This window comes from Oncorhynchus kisutch, linkage group LG7, assembly GCF_002021735.2.
Source record: "Oncorhynchus kisutch isolate 150728-3 linkage group LG7, Okis_V2, whole genome shotgun sequence".
NCBI classification, from domain to species: domain Eukaryota; kingdom Metazoa; phylum Chordata; class Actinopteri; order Salmoniformes; family Salmonidae; genus Oncorhynchus; species Oncorhynchus kisutch.
In genome coordinates, this window is record NC_034180.2 from 56,172,221 (window position 1) to 56,190,169 (window position 17,949).

Consider the following 17,949-nt stretch of genomic DNA (forward strand, 5'->3'; position numbering starts at 1 on the left):
ATGTTGTGTTGCTGCCATGTTGTGTTGTTACCATGTTGTGTTGTTACCATGTTGTGTTGCTGCCATGTTGTGTTGCTGCCATGTTGTGTTGTTACCATGTTGTTGTCATGTTGTGTTGCTACCATGTTGTGTTGCTACCATGTTGTTGTCATGTTGTGTTGCTACCATGTTGTGTTGCTACCATGTGCTGCTACCATGTTGTTGTCATGTTGTGCTGCTACCATGTTGTGCTGCTACCATGTTGTTGTCATGCTACCATGTTGTGTTGCTACCATGTTATGTTGTTACCATGTTGTGTTGCTGCCATGTGTTGTTACCATGTTGTCATGTTGTGTTGTTACCATGTTGTGTTGTTACCATGTTGTTGTCATGTTGTGTTGCTACCATGTTTTGTTGCTACCATGTTGTGTTGATACCATGTTGTTGTCATGTTGTGTTGCTACCATGGTCTGCTACCATGTTGTTGTCATGTTGTGCTGCTACCATGTTGTGCTGCTACCATGTTGTCATGTTGTGTTGCTACCATGTTGTGCTGCTATCATGTGATGTTGTCATCATGTTGTGCTTCTACCATGTTGTGTTGCTACCAATTTGTTGTCATGTTGTGTTGCTACCATGTTGTGTTGCTACCATGTTGTGGTCATGTTGTGTTGCTACCATGTTGTTGTCATGTTGTGCTATTACCATGTAGTGCTGCTACCATGTTGTTGTCATGTTGTGTTGCTACCATGTTGTTGTCATGTTGTGTTGCTACCATGTTGTGTTGTTGTCATGTTGTGTTGCTACCATGTTGTGTTGTCATGTGTTGCTGCCTTGCTCTATGTTGTTGTCTTAGGTCTCTCTTTATGTAGTGTTGTGTCGTCTCTCTTGTTGTTGTGGTGTCATGTGTTGCTGCCGTGCTATGTTGTCGTCTTAGGTCTCTCTTTATGTAGTGTTGTGTCGTCTCTCTTGTTGTTGTGGTGTCATGTGTTGCTGCCTTGCTCTATGTTGTCGTCTTAGGTCTCTCTTTATGTAGTGTTGTGTCGTCTCTCTTTATGTAGTGTTGTGTCGCCTCTCTTTATGTAGTGTTGTGTTGTCTCTCTTTATGTAGTGTTGTGGTGTCTCTCTTTATGTAGTGTTGTGGTGTCTCTCTTTATGTAGTGTTGTGGTGTCTCTCTTTATGTAGTGTAGTGGTGTCTCTCTTTATGTAGTGTTGTGTCGTCTCTCTTTATGTAGTGTTGTAGTGTTGTGTCGTCTCTCTTGTTGTAGTGTTGTGTCGTCTCTCTTTATGTAGTGTTGTGTCGTCTCTCTTTATGTAGTGTTGTAGTGTTGTGTCGTCTCTCTTTATGTAGTGTCTCTCTCTTTATGTAGTGTTGTGTCGTCTCTCTTTATGTAGTGTTGTAGTGTTGTGTCGTCTCTCTTTATGTAGTGTCTCTCTCTTTATGTAGTGTTGTGTCGTCTCTCTTTATGTAGTGTTGTGGTGTCTCTCTTTATGTAGTGTTGTGGTGTCTCTCTTTATGTAGTGTTGTGTCGTCTCTCTTTATGTAGTGTTGTGTCGTCTCTCTTTATGTAGTGTTGTGTCGTCTCTCTTTATGTAGTGTTGTGTCGTCTCTCTTTATGTAGTGTTGTGTCGTCTCTCTTTATGTAGTGTTGTGTCGTCTCTCTTTATGTAGTGTTGTGTCGTCTCTCTTTATGTAGTGTTGTGTCGTCTCTCTTTATGTAGTGTTGTGTCGTCTCTCTTTATGTAGTGTTGTGTCGTCTCTCTTTATGTAGTGTTGTGTCGTCTCTCTTTATGTAGTGTCTCTCTCTTTATGTAGTGTTGTGTCGTCTCTCTTTATGTAGTGTTGTGTCGTCTCTCTTTATGTAGTGTTGTGTCGTCTCTCTTGTTGTGTTGTGTCGTCTCTCTTGTTGTGATGTGTCGTCTCTCTTGTTGTGATGTGTCGTCTCTCTTGTTGTGATGTGTCGTCTCTCTTTATGTAGTGTTGTGTCGTCTCTCTTGTTGTGATGTGTCGTCTCTCTTGTTGTGATGTGTCGTCTCTCTTTATGTAGTGTTGTGTCGTCTCTCTTGTTGTGATGTGTCGTCTCTCTTGTTGTGATGTGTCGTCTCTCTTGTTGTGATGTGTCGTCTCTCTTGTTGTGATGTGTCGTCTCTCTTGTTGTGATGTGTCGTCTCTCTTTATGTAGTGATGTGTCGTCTCTCTTGTTGTGATGTGTCGTCTCTCTTGTTGTGATGTGTCGTCTCTCTTGTTGTGATGTGTCGTCTCTCTTTATGTAGTGTTTGTCGTCTCTCTTGTTGTGATGTGTCGTCTCTCTTGTTGTGATGTGTCGTCTCTCTTGTTGTGATGTGTCGTCTCTCTTGTTGTGATGTGTCGTCTCTCTTGTTGTGATGTGTCGTCTCTCTTGTTGTGATGTGTCGTCTCTCTTGTTGTGATGTGTCGTCTCTCTTGTTGTGATGTGTCGTCTCTCTTTATGTAGTGTTGTGTCGTCTCTCTTGTTGTGATGTGTCGTCTCTCTTGTTGTGATGTGTCGTCTCTCTTTATGTAGTGTTGTGTCGTCTCTCTTGTTGTGATGTGTCGTCTCTCTTGTTGTGATGTGTCGTCTCTCTTGTTGTGATGTGTCGTCTCTCTTGTTGTGATGTGTCGTCTCTCTTGTTGTGATGTGTCGTCTCTCTTTATGTAGTGATGTGTCGTCTCTCTTGTTGTGATGTGTCGTCTCTCTTGTTGTGATGTGTCGTCTCTCTTGTTGTGATGTGTCGTCTCTCTTTATGTAGTGTTGTGTCGTCTCTCTTGTTGTGATGTGTCGTCTCTCTTGTTGTGATGTGTCGTCTCTCTTGTTGTGATGTGTCGTCTCTCTTGTTGTGATGTGTCGTCTCTCTTGTTGTGATGTGTCGTCTCTCTTGTTGTGATGTGTCGTCTCTCTTGTAGTGTTGTGTCGTCTCTCTTGTTGTGATGTGTCGTCTCTCTTGTTGTGATGTGTCGTCTCTCTTTATGTAGTGTTGTGTCGTCTCTCTTGTTGTGTTGTGTCGTCTCTCTTTATGTAGTGTTGTGTCCGTCTCTCTTGTTGTGATGTGTCGTCTCTCTTGTTGTGATGTGTCGTCTCTCTTGTTGTGATGTGTCGTCTCTCTTGTTGTGATGTGTCGTCTCTCTTGTTGTGATGTGTCGTCTCTCTTGTTGTGATGTGTCGTCTCTCTTGTTGTGATGTGTCGTCTCTCTTGTTGTGATGTGTCGTCTCTCTTTATGTAGTGTTGTGTCGTCTCTCTTGTTGTGATGTGTCGTCTCTCTTGTTGTGATGTGTCGTCTCTCTTGTTGTGATGTGTCGTCTCTCTTGTTGTGATGTGTCGTCTCTCTTGTTGTGATGTGTCGTCTCTCTTGTTGTGATGTGTCGTCTCTCTTGTTGTGATGTGTCGTCTCTCTTGTTGTGATGTGTCGTCTCTCTTTATGTAGTGGTTGTGTCGTCTCTCTTGTTGTGATGTGTCGTCTCTCTTGTTGTGATGTGTCGTCTCTCTTTATGTAGTGTTGTGTCGTCTCTCTTGTTGTGATGTGTCGTCTCTCTTGTTGTGATGTGTCGTCTCTCTTGTTGTGATGTGTCGTCTCTCTTGTTGTGATGTGTCGTCTCTCTTGTTGTGATGTGTCGTCTCTCTTTATGTAGTGATGTGTCGTCTCTCTTGTTGTGATGTGTCGTCTCTCTTGTTGTGATGTGTCGTCTCTCTTGTTGTGATGTGTCGTCTCTCTTTATGTAGTGTTGTGTCGTCTCTCTTGTTGTGATGTGTCGTCTCTCTTGTTGTGATGTGTCGTCTCTCTTGTTGTGATGTGTCGTCTCTCTTGTTGTGATGTGTCGTCTCTCTTGTTGTGATGTGTCGTCTCTCTTGTTGTGATGTGTCGTCTCTCTTGTAGTGTTGTGTCGTCTCTCTTGTTGTGATGTGTCGTCTCTCTTGTTGTGATGTGTCCGTCTCTCTTTATGTAGTGTTGTGTCGTCTCTCTTGTTGTGTTGTGTCGTCTCTCTTATGTAGTGTTGTGTCGTCTCTCTTGTTGTGATGTGTCGTCTCTCTTGTTGTGATGTGTCGTCTCTCTTGTTGTGATGTGTCGTCTCTCTTGTTGTGATGTGTCGTCTCTCGTTGTGATGTGTCGTCTCTCTTTATGTAGTGTTGTGTCGTCTCTCTTGTTGTGATGTGTCGTCTCTCTTTATGTAGTGTTGTGTCGTCTCTCTTGTTGTGATGTGTCGTCTCTCTTGTTGTGATGTGTCGTCTCTCTTGTTGTGATGTGTCGTCTCTCTTGTTGTGATGTGTCGTCTCTCTTGTTGTGATGTGTCGTCTCTCTTGTTGTGATGTGTCGTCTCTCTTGTTGTGATGTGTCGTCTCTCTTTTATGTAGTGATGTGTCGTCTCTCTTGTTGTGATGTGTCGTCTCTCTTGTTGTGATGTGTCGTCTCTCTTGTTGTGATGTGTCGTCTCTCTTTATGTAGTGTTGTGTCGTCTCTCTTGTTGTGATGTGTCGTCTCTCTTGTTGTGATGTGTCGTCTCTCTTTATGTAGTGTTGTGTCGTCTCTCTTGTTGTGATGTGTCGTCTCTCTTGTTGTGATGTGTCGTCTCTCTTGTTGTGATGTGTCGTCTCTCTTGTTGTGATGTGTCGTCTCTCTTGTTGTGATGTGTCGTCTCTCTTTATGTAGTGATGTGTCGTCTCTCTTGTTGTGATGTGTCGTCTCTCTTGTTGTGATGTGTCGTCTCTCTTGTTGTGATGTGTCGTCTCTCTTTATGTAGTGTTTGTGTCGTCTCTCTTGTTGTGATGTGTCGTCTCTCTTGTTGTGATGTGTCGTCTCTCTTGTTGTGATGTGTCGTCTCTCTTGTTGTGATGTGTCGTCTCTCTTGTTGTGATGTGTCGTCTCTCTTGTTGTGATGTGTCGTCTCTCTTGTTGTGATGTGTCGTCTCTCTTGTAGTGTTGTGTCGTCCTCTCTTGTTGTGATGTGTCGTCTCTCTTGTTGTGATGTGTCGTCTCTCTTTATGTAGTGTTGTGTCGTCTCTCTTGTTGTGTTGTGTCGTCTCTCTTTATGTAGTGTTGTGTCGTCTCTCTTGTTGTGATGTGTCGTCTCTCTTGTTGTGATGTGTCGTCTCTCTTGTTGTGATGTGTCGTCTCTCTCTATGTAGTGTTGTGTCGTCTCTCTTGTTGTGTTGTGTCGTCTCTCTTGTTGTGATGTGTCGTCTCTCTTGTTGTGATGTGTCGTCTCTCTTGTTGTGATGTGTCGTCTCTCTTGTTGTGATGTGTCGTCTCTCTTGTTGTGATGTGTCGTCTCTCTTGTTGTGATGTGTCGTCTCTCTTGTTGTGACGTGTCGTCTCTCTTTATGTAGTGTTGTGTCGTCTCTCTTGTTGTGATGTGTCGTCTCTCTTGTTGTGATGTGTCGTCTCTCTTTATGTAGTGTTGTGTCGTCTCTCTTGTTGTGATGTGTCGTCTCTCTTGTTGTGATGTGTCGTCTCTCTTGTTGTGATGTGTCGTCTCTCTTGTTGTGATGTGTCGTCTCTCTTGTTGTGATGTGTCGTCTCTCTTTATGTAGTGATGTGTCGTCTCTCTTGTTGTGATGTGTCGTCTCTCTTGTTGTGATGTGTCGTCTCTCTTGTTGTGATGTGTCGTCTCTCTTTATGTAGTGTTGTGTCGTCTCTCTTGTTGTGATGTGTCGTCTCTCTTGTTGTGATGTGTCGTCTCTCTTGTTGTGATGTGTCGTCTCTCTTGTTGTGATGTGTCGTCTCTCTTGTTGTGATGTGTCGTCTCTCTTGTTGTGATGTGTCGTCTCTCTTGTTGTGATGTGTCGTCTCTCTTTATGTAGTGATGTGTCGTCTCTCTTGTTGTGATGTGTCGTCTCTCTTGTTGTGATGTGTCGTCTCTCTTTATGTAGTGTTGTGTCGTCTCTCTGTTGTGATGTGTCGTCTCTCTTGTTGTGATGTGTCGTCTCTCTTGTTGTGATGTGTCGTCTCTCTTGTTGTGATGTGTCGTCTCTCTTGTTGTGATGTGTCGTCTCTCTTGTTGTGATGTGTCGTCTCTCTTGTTGTGATGTGTCGTCTCTCTTGTTGTGATGTGTCGTCTCTCTTGTTGTGATGTGTCGTCTCTCTTGTTGTGATGTGTCGTCTCTCTTGTTGTGATGTGTCGTCTCTCTTGTTGTGATGTCTCTCTTGTTGTGATGTGTCGTCTCTCTTGTTGTGATGTGTCGTCTCTCTTGTTGTGATGTGTCGTCTCTCTTGTTGTGATGTGTCGTCTCTCTTGTTGTGATGTGTCGTCTCTATGTAGTGATGTGTCGTCTCTCTTGTTGTGATGTGTCGTCTCTCTTGTTGTGATGTGTCGTCTCTCTTGTTGTGATGTGTCGTCTCTCTTGTTGTGATGTGTCGTCTCTCTTGTTGTGATGTGTCGTCTCTCTTGTTGTGATGTGTCGTCTCTCTTGTTGTGATGTGTCGTCTCTCTTGTTGTGATGTGTCGTCTCTCTTGTTGTGATGTGTCGTCTCTCTTGTTGTGATGTGTCGTCTCTCTTGTTGTGATGTGTCGTCTCTCTTGTTGTGATGTGTCGTCTCTCTTGTTGTGATGTGTCGTCTCTCTTGTTGTGATGTCTCTCTTGTTGTGATGTGTGTTTTGTCCTGTATTTTCATTGTATTTATTGATTGATTTATTTTTTAATCCCAGCCCCCGTCCCCACAGGAGGCCTTTTGCCTTTTTGTAGGGCGTCATTGTAAATACGAATTTGTTCTTAACTGACTTGCCTAGTTAAATAAAAGAGAAATAAAAGTAAAAAATAAATCAAATGTGCATAGTTGTCTCCGTCTCAGCACCAAAATAGATTATTTAGGTTTAGGAAAGTATTTATCAACCATAAAACATGCTATTCTTCAGTTCAAAGTTCAAAAAAACCCACAGAGAGAACAGAGCATGAAAAGGAATAACATTCCATTTCTGTGATCTGGAGCCATAATGCTCAGTGTACAGGAAGTAGGCTTCAAGCCCATTATGAAACCAGGGGACATATCCACAGTCTCAGAGTGACGATATTATGGGATCAGTACCTTATATGGAGAGGGAGGGGACCTGACCCCAGATCAGCTTTCTACAGAGGATTGATATGAAGCATATGAGGAGATTTCAGTGGTGGGGGTCTGTTACAACCGGTCTCAAGATTGTACCAATGGGAAACACTGAATAAAGGAATAACTAAATTAATTTCCTCTATAAATAAAGTAAACACTCACAACAATAATCAGATGAGGCATGAAGGTCAGTAAATTAGGTGTCAACTGCCAACTCCACAACCAAACAACCAAAAGGTACCTGTATGCATGGAGAGAGGAATCTCTTGCTGAATGGGGAAACAGTGGCTTTATCCCACAGGTGTACCCCATCAGCACTGCCCACCCTCCCAACTCCGCCCACCTCTCCTACTCCGCCCACCTCTCCTACTCCGCCCACCTCTCCTACTCCGCCCACCAATCTGCTGCAGGAAGTAAGCACAGCAAAACACAGTAGACAGAGCAGGGAGGGACGGTCACACCACCACCCATAAAGCGTAGAGCGTAAAAAAGTGCGTGGGTTGTGATCAGTATATACAACTAGAGGCACTACACCCAAAGTGTTGTAGAGCCCAGATCAGGCCAAGAGCGTCCTTCCAGTCATGGTCCAACTCAATCCAGTAACCAGGCAACAACGACTTCAAGATCTGATGGAACCGCTCCATGGCTCCCTGACTCTGTGTATGATATGCGGTCGCAAGATTGTGTCTGATGCGAAGTTGGCGTTAACACCTGTGCAAACATGTGAGAAGTGAAGATGGAACCAGAAATAAACTGAGTCAATGCCCTAACAACGGGCATGGTTGTTATGGTACAGAGAGGATAAGCAGCTGGATAACGGGTTGCTGGGCACATCACCGTCAACAGTTAAATACTACCGGTTTGGAATGAGGCAATGGGCCTACACATTCAATAGTTAAATACTACCGGTTTGGAATGAGGCAATGGGCCTACACATTCAACAGTTAAATACTACCGGTTTGGAATGAGGCAATGGGCCTACACATTCAATAGTTAAATACTACCGGTTTGGAATGAGGCAATGGGCCTACACATTCAACAGTTAAATACTACCGGTTTGGAATGAGGCAATGGGCCTACACATTCAATAGTTAAATACTACCGGTTTGGAATGAGGCAATGGGCCTACACATTCAATAGTTAAATACTACCGGTTTGGAATGAGGCAATGGGCCTACACATTCAACAGTTAAATACTACCGGTTTGGAATGAGGCAATGGGCCTACACATTCAATAGTTAAATACTACCGGTTTGGAATGAGGCAATGGGCCTACACATTCAATAGTTAAATGCTCAAAGGTTTGGCTTACTACTGATATTGGGTACAAAGGTGCTGGCTTTAACTGGTTAGGCTTCCCCAGTCAACTGGCAAGTATGGCAAAGTTTGATAAATGCTGAGACGGCTCTTTTCAGACGAGGCCAAAAGAAATGAATATGGCCATGGGTCTTCTCAACACCTAAGTGACCAGCAACATCCCCATGAGACGTCTGCAAAACCATATCACAGAAGGTATATGGTACTACAATTTGAATGACAAGGTCACCCAGAAAATAGTCACCACGAGGCAGCCATTTCCTCAACAACAATTGATCCTTTAGGTAGTATCTCTGTACTACGTTTGGAACATCATCGGCCGGGAGGACCTGCTCAAACAACCCTTTCAGAGCAGGGTCAGCCCGCTGTTCTGCTACCAGGTCACCACGGGAAACAGACAAAGAAAGGTCAGGCACACAAGTTACAGAATAGTCCGTCACCTTGCTGGTCCACCAGACTCAGACACGGACTCATTGCACGAGTCACGGCACAAGCAGTAAACACTTTGGGGAAACTCTGAGCACCTTCATCCGGCACCTCTCTGAGATGGGCCTAAGGAAACCATGAGAGGTGGTGATACATCTCGCCAGACCCGCCCACCGGCAAGGTCATTTCCTAGAATCACCGCCACTCCTATGGTGACGTCACATTGTACCAGATCTGTGGAGAGCACAAGTTTGTGTAAAGGGACATACACAATATGCAAAACTATCCCTCGGATCGAGACACTGTGTCCCCTATCCGTCTCTGACGAAAGAGGGAGCATAGACACCAGTTTCTCACGGGGATTTAACTGGAACGTTCTCTTGGTTACATATCAGGGATACGTAACTCTCCGTAACCCTCCGTAACCCTCCGTAACTCTCCGTAACCCTCCGTAATGACCGGTGAATGGATAGATGCACTGTCAACCATACCCAATGTTTCTTTTAACTGGTCCTAAAAGGTGGAACAATTGAATCCCTTAACGTAAAAGCAGGTGTCGCTAACGCTGTAGGGTTTACGGGCGCATTTATCCCAGAAGGCCTAGCTTTAACTCTAAGGACAGGGCATTCACTTTTCCAATGGCCTTTACCACAGCAGTAATAGCAGATTTTGCCATGATCGGATTACACATGGGAACAATAGTCAACCCTTGAGACAAGATTAGGCCCAGTAGGAAAGAATTTAGTCGCAAAACTCTCCCTACGACAGTCACTGTGAAGACGGGGTTCCCCAAAGTGATATTTATGCATCAGCACATATTCATCAGCCAACACTGCAGCCTCCGAGACGGTCTGCACTTTATGCTCATTTATGTATGTGCCAAGGCGGTCAGAGACAGAATCTTCTAAATGCTCCAGCACAACTAAACTGCACAATTTCTCGTAGGTTGGAACAACCAACAAAGTGCACCATCAGTTAAACTGGGTGTGCAAGTCCCGTGCAAACTCAACATAAGTCTGTTTGTGAGTTTTTTTTCAGGTTCTAAACCGCTGGTGACACACTTCAGGAACTGAACTTAGTCGTGCAACACAGCAGCTTTAACTTTGCCATAGTTTTGTCTATCAGCAACGCTAAGAGCTGAGTAGACTTCTTGTGCTTTCCCAGATAGCACACATTGCAACATCAACGTACGGTCGTTGTCAGGCCAATTCCTGGAATCTGTTACCCTTTCAAACAGTGAAAAAAAAACTCTGGTTCCTTTTCCCTGAATTTTGGCAGGCGCCTCAAGTTTCCAGCTACGTCGAAGGAAAGCTGAGCACGACCTCCGGAGAAATCACCGTAACTGTCATTAAGAGACATGTCAGAGAGGTTACCATCGCTGACCAAATCTAAAACGGACTTGTTGCAGCGTCAGCTTGCCGCCGTTTCTTGTTTAAACCTTTTGACCTCCAACTCCATTTCCAAGGCTTGTTGCTGTTTCGACCTATCATGATCTAGTTGTAGCAACAACAGTTCCTTTTGCTGTTCAAAAGAGAAGACAGGATTAGGGGTGTTTGTAGTGGACCGAAATGTGGCCAAACCAGGAGAAAATGACTCCATTAGAATGCCGGATTCGATCAAGTTGGCCTTTAGTATGGACTTAACTGTGTCTTTCAGACGTTTATCATCAATCTCAATGTTATAATGTGTCGCAATTCATAACAATTGGTCTTAAGTATAGCAAACCCTCGGGACTTGGAAGAATTCCTTAATATTAGCCATGGTCAAACAGTTAGCCATAGTCAAACCTGCTCTCGCCCCAATTGAGAACATCAAACCAGACGAAAACAAAAGCACAGTGTCAACCACACAGGAGAGAAAAACAATTAATGGAGCTTCCTCAAGACCTATTACTAGCTCAACCCTAGTCTTCAGACAGTTACTGGTGGTGGGTAGCTTCCCCAAGACCTATTACTAGCTCAACCCTCGTCTTCAGACAGTTACTGGCGGTGGGTAGCTTCTCCAAGACCTATTACTAGCTCAACCCTAGCCTTCAGACAGTTACCGGCGGTGGGTAGCTTCTCCAAGACCTATTACTAGCTCAACCCTAGTCTTCAGACAGTTACCGGTGGTGGGTAGCTTCCTCAAGACCTATTACTAGCTCAACCCTAGTCTTCAGACAGTTACTGTTGGTGGTTAGCTTCCCCAAGACCTATTACTAGCTCAACCCTAGTCTTCAGACAGTTACCGGCGGTAGGTAGCTTCTCCAAGACCTATTACTAGCTCAACCCTAGTCTTCAGACAGTTACCGGCGGTGGGTAGCTTCTCCAAGACCTATTACTAGCTCAACCCTAGTCTTCAGACAGTTACTGTCGTTGGTCTAGCTTCCTCAAGACCTATTACTAGCTCAACCCTAGTCTTCAGACAGTTACTGGCGGTGGGTAGCTTCCCCAAGACCTATTACTAGCTCAACCCTAGTCTTCAGACAGTTACTGGCGGCGGGTAGCTTCCCCAAGACCTATTACTAGCTCAACCCTAGTCTTCAGACAGTTACTGGTGGTGGGTAGCTTCCCCAAGACCTATTACTAGCTCAACCCTAGTCTTCAGACAGTTACTGGCGGTGGGTAGCTTCCCCAAGACCTATTACTAGCTCAACCCTAGTCTTCAGACAGTTACCGGCGGTGGGTAGCTTCCCCAAGACCTATTACTAGCTCAACCCTAGTCTTCAGACAGTTACTGGTGGTGGGTAGCTTCTCCAAGACCTATTACTAGCTCAACCCTAGTCTTCAGACAGTTACTGCGGTGGGTAGCTTCCCCAAGACCTATTACTAGCTCAACCCTAGTCTTCAGACAGTTACTGGTGGTGGGTAGCTTCTCCAAGACCTATTACTAGCTCAACCCTAGTCTTCAGACAGTTACTGGTGGTGGGTAGCTTCTCCCTAGACCTATTACTAGCTCAACCCTAGTCTTCAGACAGTTACTGCGGTGGGTAGCTTCCTCAAGACCTATTACTAGCTCAACCCTAGTCTTCAGACAGTTACTGGCGGTGGGTAGCTTCAACAAGACCTATTAATAGCTCAACCCTAGTCTTCAGACAGTTACTGGCGGTGGGTAGCTTCTCCAAGACCTATTACTAGCTCAACCCTAGTCTTCAGACAGTTACCGGCGGTGGGTAGCTTCTCCAAGACCTATTACTAGCTCAACCCTAGTCTTCAGACAGTTACTGGTGGTGGGTAGCTTCCCCAAGACCTATTACTAGCTCAACCCTAGTCTTCAGACAGTTACTGGTGGTGGGTAGCTTCTCCAAGACCTATTACTAGCTGAACCCTAGTCTTCAGACAGTTACTGGCGGTGGGTAGCTTCTCCAAGAGCTATTACTAGCTCAACCCTCGTCTTCAGACAGTTACTGTCGGTGGTCTAGCTTCCTCAAGACCTATTACTAGCTCAACCCTAGTCTTCAGACAGTTACTGGCGGTGGGTAGCTTCCCCAAGACCTATTACTAGCTCAACCCTAGTCTTCAGACAGTTACTGGTGGTGGGTAGCTTCTCCAAGACCTATTACTAGCTCAACCCTAGTCTTCAGACAGTTACTGGTGGTGGGTAGCTTCTCCCTAGACCTATTACTAGCTCAACCCTCGTCTTCAGACAGTTACTGGCGGTGGGTAGCTTCTCCAAGACCTATTACTAGCTCAACCCTAGCCTTCAGACAGTTACCGGCGGTGGGTAGCTTCTCCAAGACCTATTACTAGCTCAACCCTAGTCTTCAGACAGTTACCGGTGGTGGGTAGCTTCCTCAAGACCTATTACTAGCTCAACCCTAGTCTTCAGACAGTTACTGTTGGTGGTTAGCTTCCCCAAGACCTATTACTAGCTCAACCCTAGTCTTCAGACAGTTACCGGCGGTAGGTAGCTTCTCCAAGACCTATTACTAGCTCAACCCTAGTCTTCAGACAGTTACCGGCGGTGGGTAGCTTCTCCAAGACCTATTACTAGCTCAACCCTAGTCTTCAGACAGTTACTGTCGTTGGTCTAGCTTCCTCAAGACCTATTACTAGCTCAACCCTAGTCTTCAGACAGTTACTGGCGGTGGGTAGCTTCCCCAAGACCTATTACTAGCTCAACCCTAGTCTTCAGACAGTTACTGGCGGCGGGTAGCTTCCCCAAGACCTATTACTAGCTCAACCCTAGTCTTCAGACAGTTACTGGTGGTGGGTAGCTTCCCCAAGACCTATTACTAGCTCAACCCTAGTCTTCAGACAGTTACTGGCGGTGGGTAGCTTCCCCAAGACCTATTACTAGCTCAACCCTAGTCTTCAGACAGTTACCGGCGGTGGGTAGCTTCCCCAAGACCTATTACTAGCTCAACCCTAGTCTTCAGACAGTTACTGGTGGTGGGTAGCTTCTCCAAGACCTATTACTAGCTCAACCCTAGTCTTCAGACAGTTACTGCGGTGGGTAGCTTCCCCAAGACCTATTACTAGCTCAACCCTAGTCTTCAGACAGTTACTGGTGGTGGGTAGCTTCTCCAAGACCTATTACTAGCTCAACCCTAGTCTTCAGACAGTTACTGGTGGTGGGTAGCTTCTCCCTAGACCTATTACTAGCTCAACCCTAGTCTTCAGACAGTTACTGCGGTGGGTAGCTTCCTCAAGACCTATTACTAGCTCAACCCTAGTCTTCAGACAGTTACTGGCGGTGGGTAGCTTCAACAAGACCTATTAATAGCTCAACCCTAGTCTTCAGACAGTTACTGGCGGTGGGTAGCTTCTCCAAGACCTATTACTAGCTCAACCCTAGTCTTCAGACAGTTACCGGCGGTGGGTAGCTTCTCCAAGACCTATTACTAGCTCAACCCTAGTCTTCAGACAGTTACTGGTGGTGGGTAGCTTCCCCAAGACCTATTACTAGCTCAACCCTAGTCTTCAGACAGTTACTGGTGGTGGGTAGCTTCTCCAAGACCTATTACTAGCTGAACCCTAGTCTTCAGACAGTTACTGGCGGTGGGTAGCTTCTCCAAGAGCTATTACTAGCTCAACCCTCGTCTTCAGACAGTTACTGTCGGTGGTCTAGCTTCCTCAAGACCTATTACTAGCTCAACCCTAGTCTTCAGACAGTTACTGGCGGTGGGTAGCTTCCCCAAGACCTATTACTAGCTCAACCCTAGTCTTCAGACAGTTACTGGTGGTGGGTAGCTTCTCCAAGACCTATTACTAGCTCAACCCTAGTCTTCAGACAGTTACTGGTGGTGGGTAGCTTCTCCCTAGACCTATTACTAGCTCAACCCTAGTCTTCAGACAGTTACTGCGGTGGGTAGCTTCCTCAAGACCTATTACTAGCTCAACCCTAGTCTTCAGACAGTTACTGGCGGTGGGTAGCTTCAACAAGACCTATTAATAGCTCAACCCTAGTCTTCAGACAGTTACTGGCGGTGGGTAGCTTCTCCAAGACCTATTACTAGCTCAACCCTAGTCTTCAGACAGTTACCGGCGGTGGGTAGCTTCTCCAAGACCTATTACTAGCTCAACCCTAGTCTTCAGACAGTTACTGGTGGTGGGTAGCTTCCCCAAGACCTATAACTAGCTCAACCCTAGTCTTCAGACAGTTACTGGTGGTGGGTAGCTTCTCCAAGACCTATTACTAGCTCAACCCTAGTCTTCAGACAGTTACTGGTGGTGGGTAGCTTCTCCCTAGACCTATTACTAGCTCAACCCTAGTCTTCAGACAGTTACTGGTGGTGGGTAGCTTCTCCAAGACCTATTACTAGCGCAACCCTAGTCTTCAGACAGTTACTGGCGGTGGGTAGCTTCTCCAAGACCTATTACTAGCTCAACCCTAGTCTTCAGAAAGTTACTGGTGGTGGGTAGCTTCTCCAAGACCTATTACTAGCTCAACCCTAGTCTTCAGACAGTTACTGCGGTGGGTAGCTTCAACAAGACCTATTACTAGCTCAACCCTAGTCTTCAGACAGTTACTGGTGGTGGGGAGCTTCCCCAAGACCTATTACTAGCTCAACCCTAGTCTTCAGACAGTTACTGGTGGTGGGTAGCTTCTCCAAGACCTATTACTAGCTCAACCCTAGTCTTCAGACAGTTACTGGCAGTGGGTATTTGCTCACTGTCACAGACAAAGCTCCCAGGTGGTTACCCCTCTGAGCCACGGATGTGCTCCCGAGACAACTGCTCCAGCCACGGTCACCACACAAAAATAAGAATGAGCTAACACTGCCAAACGTGTGTCATACGGGACGTCACTAAACCTACCAGAGAAGAAGACAAGAGTCCAGGTAGCCAATCCACGCTAACCCCAACGATCTCTCACTGCTAACACCGCACAAACACAAACCTGATGTCCCAACAATGAGCAAAGCAGGATATCCAACCAGAAACAGGGGATGAGGTAAACTCGGGTCCTCTCTCCACCACAGCACAACCCTACTGCCACACTAAACACCAACCACAGGCGTGTAACCAAAGAAAGTGCAACAGGCAGTATCCAAATGTCACAAATACTTGTGGGCACTGGTTAGTGCCTTCAGAAAGTATTCATACCTCTTGACTTATTTCACATGTCGTTGTGTTACAACCTGAATTCAAAATGGATTATATATCATTTTCTTCCTACCATCTACACACAAAACCACATAATGACAAAGTAAAAAAACATGTTTTTAGAAAATGTATTGACAATTTGATACAGGATGATCTCATTTTTGGCCCGGGTGGCCAGCTCTAGGAAGAGTCTTGGTGGTTCCAAACTTCTTCCATTTCAGAATGATGGAGGCCACGGGGTTCTTGGAACTTCAACGCTGCAGAAATGTATTGGTACCCTTCCCCAGATCTGTGCCTCGACACAATCCTGTCTCGGAGCTCTACGGACAATTCCTTCGACCTCATGGCTTGGTATTTGCTCTGACATGCACTGTCAACTGTGGGACCTTATATAGACAAGTGTGTGCCTTTCCAAATCATGTCCAATCAATTGAATTTACCACAGGTGGACTGCTGAAAGGTGAATTCATCTCCCAGTGTCTGGTGGAAAGCAGACTGAACCAGGTTTTCCTCTAGAATTGTTCCTGTCCTTAACTATTACAAGCATACCCATAACATGATGCAGCCACCACTATGCTTGAAAACATGGAGAGTGGTACTCAGTAATGTCTCCCTCTACATACACCATAGACACATACCAGTTTAGATGGATCCAGCTCAGAGAGGCCCAGTTCAGAGAGGCCCATCTCAGAGAGGCCCGGCTCAGACAGACCCAGCTCAGAGAGGCCCAGCTCAGAGAGGCCCAGCTCATGAGCTCCATCAGCAACAGATTTTCACACTGAACAAAAACATCAGCTCAATATGCAACAACTTCAAATATTTTACTAAGTTACAGTTCATAGAAGGAAATCAGTAAATTGAAAGAAATTCATTAGGCTCTAATCTATGGATTTCACATTACAGATGCACATCTGTAATCAGTCATCACACATAAAGAAAGGTAGGGGCGTGGATCAGAACCAGTCAGTCTCTGGTGTGACCACCATTTGCCTCATGCAGCGCAACACTTCTCCATCACATAGAGTTGATCAGGCTGTTGATTGTGGCCTGTGGAATGTTGTCCCACTCCTCTTCAATGGCTGTGTGAAGTTGCTGGATATTGGCAGGAACTGGAACACGCTGTCATACAGATCGATCCAGAGCATCCCAAACATGCTCAATTGGTGACATGTCTGGTGAGTATGCAGGCCAAGGAAGAACTGGGACATTTTCAGCTTCCAGGGATTGTGTACAGATCCTTGTGACATGGTTGTGCCTTATCATGCTGAAACTTTACAGAACTTCGAAGTTAACTTCAATATTTGTGCATAAAGGCATTTCCACCGCCATTTCTCGCATAATTAATTTTGATCCGTCTGCATTTATAAAATTGTACCAAAAACTTTCTGTTTCGGTCATGATTTATTTTTATATGGTATGACTGCTAGCATTAAAACTGTGGATGGAAACATGGTTACTAACTCCAACCTGCCCTGTGTAGAAACCTCTGGCACTTCAACATGACTCAATGACTCCAACCTGCCCTGTGTAGAAACCTCTTGCACTTCAACATGACTCAATGACTCCAACCTGCCCTGTGTAGAAACCTCTGGCACTTCAACATGACTCAATGACTCCAACCTGCCCTGTGTAGAAACCTCTGGCACTTCAACATGACTCAATGACTCTAACCTGCCCTGTGTAGAAACCTCTGGCACTTCAACATGACTCAATGACTCCAACCTGCCCTGTGTAGAAACCTCTGGCACTTCAACATGACTCAATGACTCCAACCTGCCCTGTGTAGAAACCTCTGGCACTTCAACATGACTCAATGACTCCAACCTGCCCTGTGTAGAAACCTCTGGCACTTCAACATGACTCAATGACTCCAACCTGCCCTGTGTAGAAACCTCTGGCACTTCAACATGACTCAATGACTCCAAACTGCCCTGTGTAGAAACCTCTGGCACTTCAACATGACTCAATGACTCCAACCTGCCCTGTGTAGAAACCTCTGGCACTTCAACAACATGACTCAATGACTGCAACCTGCCCTGTGTAGAAACCTCTGGCACTTCAACAGCATGACTCAATGACTCCAACCTGCCCTGTGTAGAAACCTCTGGCACTTCAACATGACTCAATGACTACAACCTGCCCTGTGTAGAAACCTCTGGCACTTCAACATGACTCAATGACTCCAACCTGCCCTGTGTAGAAACCTCTGGCACTTCAACAACATGACTCAATGACTCCAACCTGCCCTGTGTAGAAACCTCTGGCACTTCAACAACATGACTCAATGACTCCAACCTGCCCTGTGTAGAAACCTCTGGCACTTCAACAACATGACTCAATGACTCCAACCTGCCCTGTGTAGAAACCTCTGGCACTTCAACATGACTCAATGATTCTAACCTGCCCTGTGTAGAAACCTCTGGCACTTCAACATGACTCAATGACTCCAACCTGCCCTGTGTAGAAACCTCTGGCACTTCAACATGACTCAATGACTCCAACCTGCCCTGTGTAGAAACCTCTGGCACTTCAACATGACTCAATGACTACAACCTGCCCTGTGTAGAAACCTCTGGCACTTCAACATGACTCAATGACTCCAACCTGCCCTGTGTAGAAACCTCTGGCACTTCAACAACATG

At 45.6% G+C, this 17,949-nt stretch overlaps 2 protein-coding genes across 8 annotated transcripts in view; both read right to left on the reverse strand.

Annotated features, from left to right (window-relative positions):
* Positions 1-17,949, reverse strand: part of LOC109882006 (attractin) — a 715,620-nt gene that overhangs the window by 309,061 nt on the left and 388,610 nt on the right. The gene's annotated exons all lie outside the window — the stretch shown is intronic.
* rab11fip5a (RAB11 family interacting protein 5a (class I)) overlaps positions 1-17,949 on the reverse strand; it is a 93,707-nt gene that overhangs the window by 20,023 nt on the left and 55,735 nt on the right. The gene's annotated exons all lie outside the window — the stretch shown is intronic.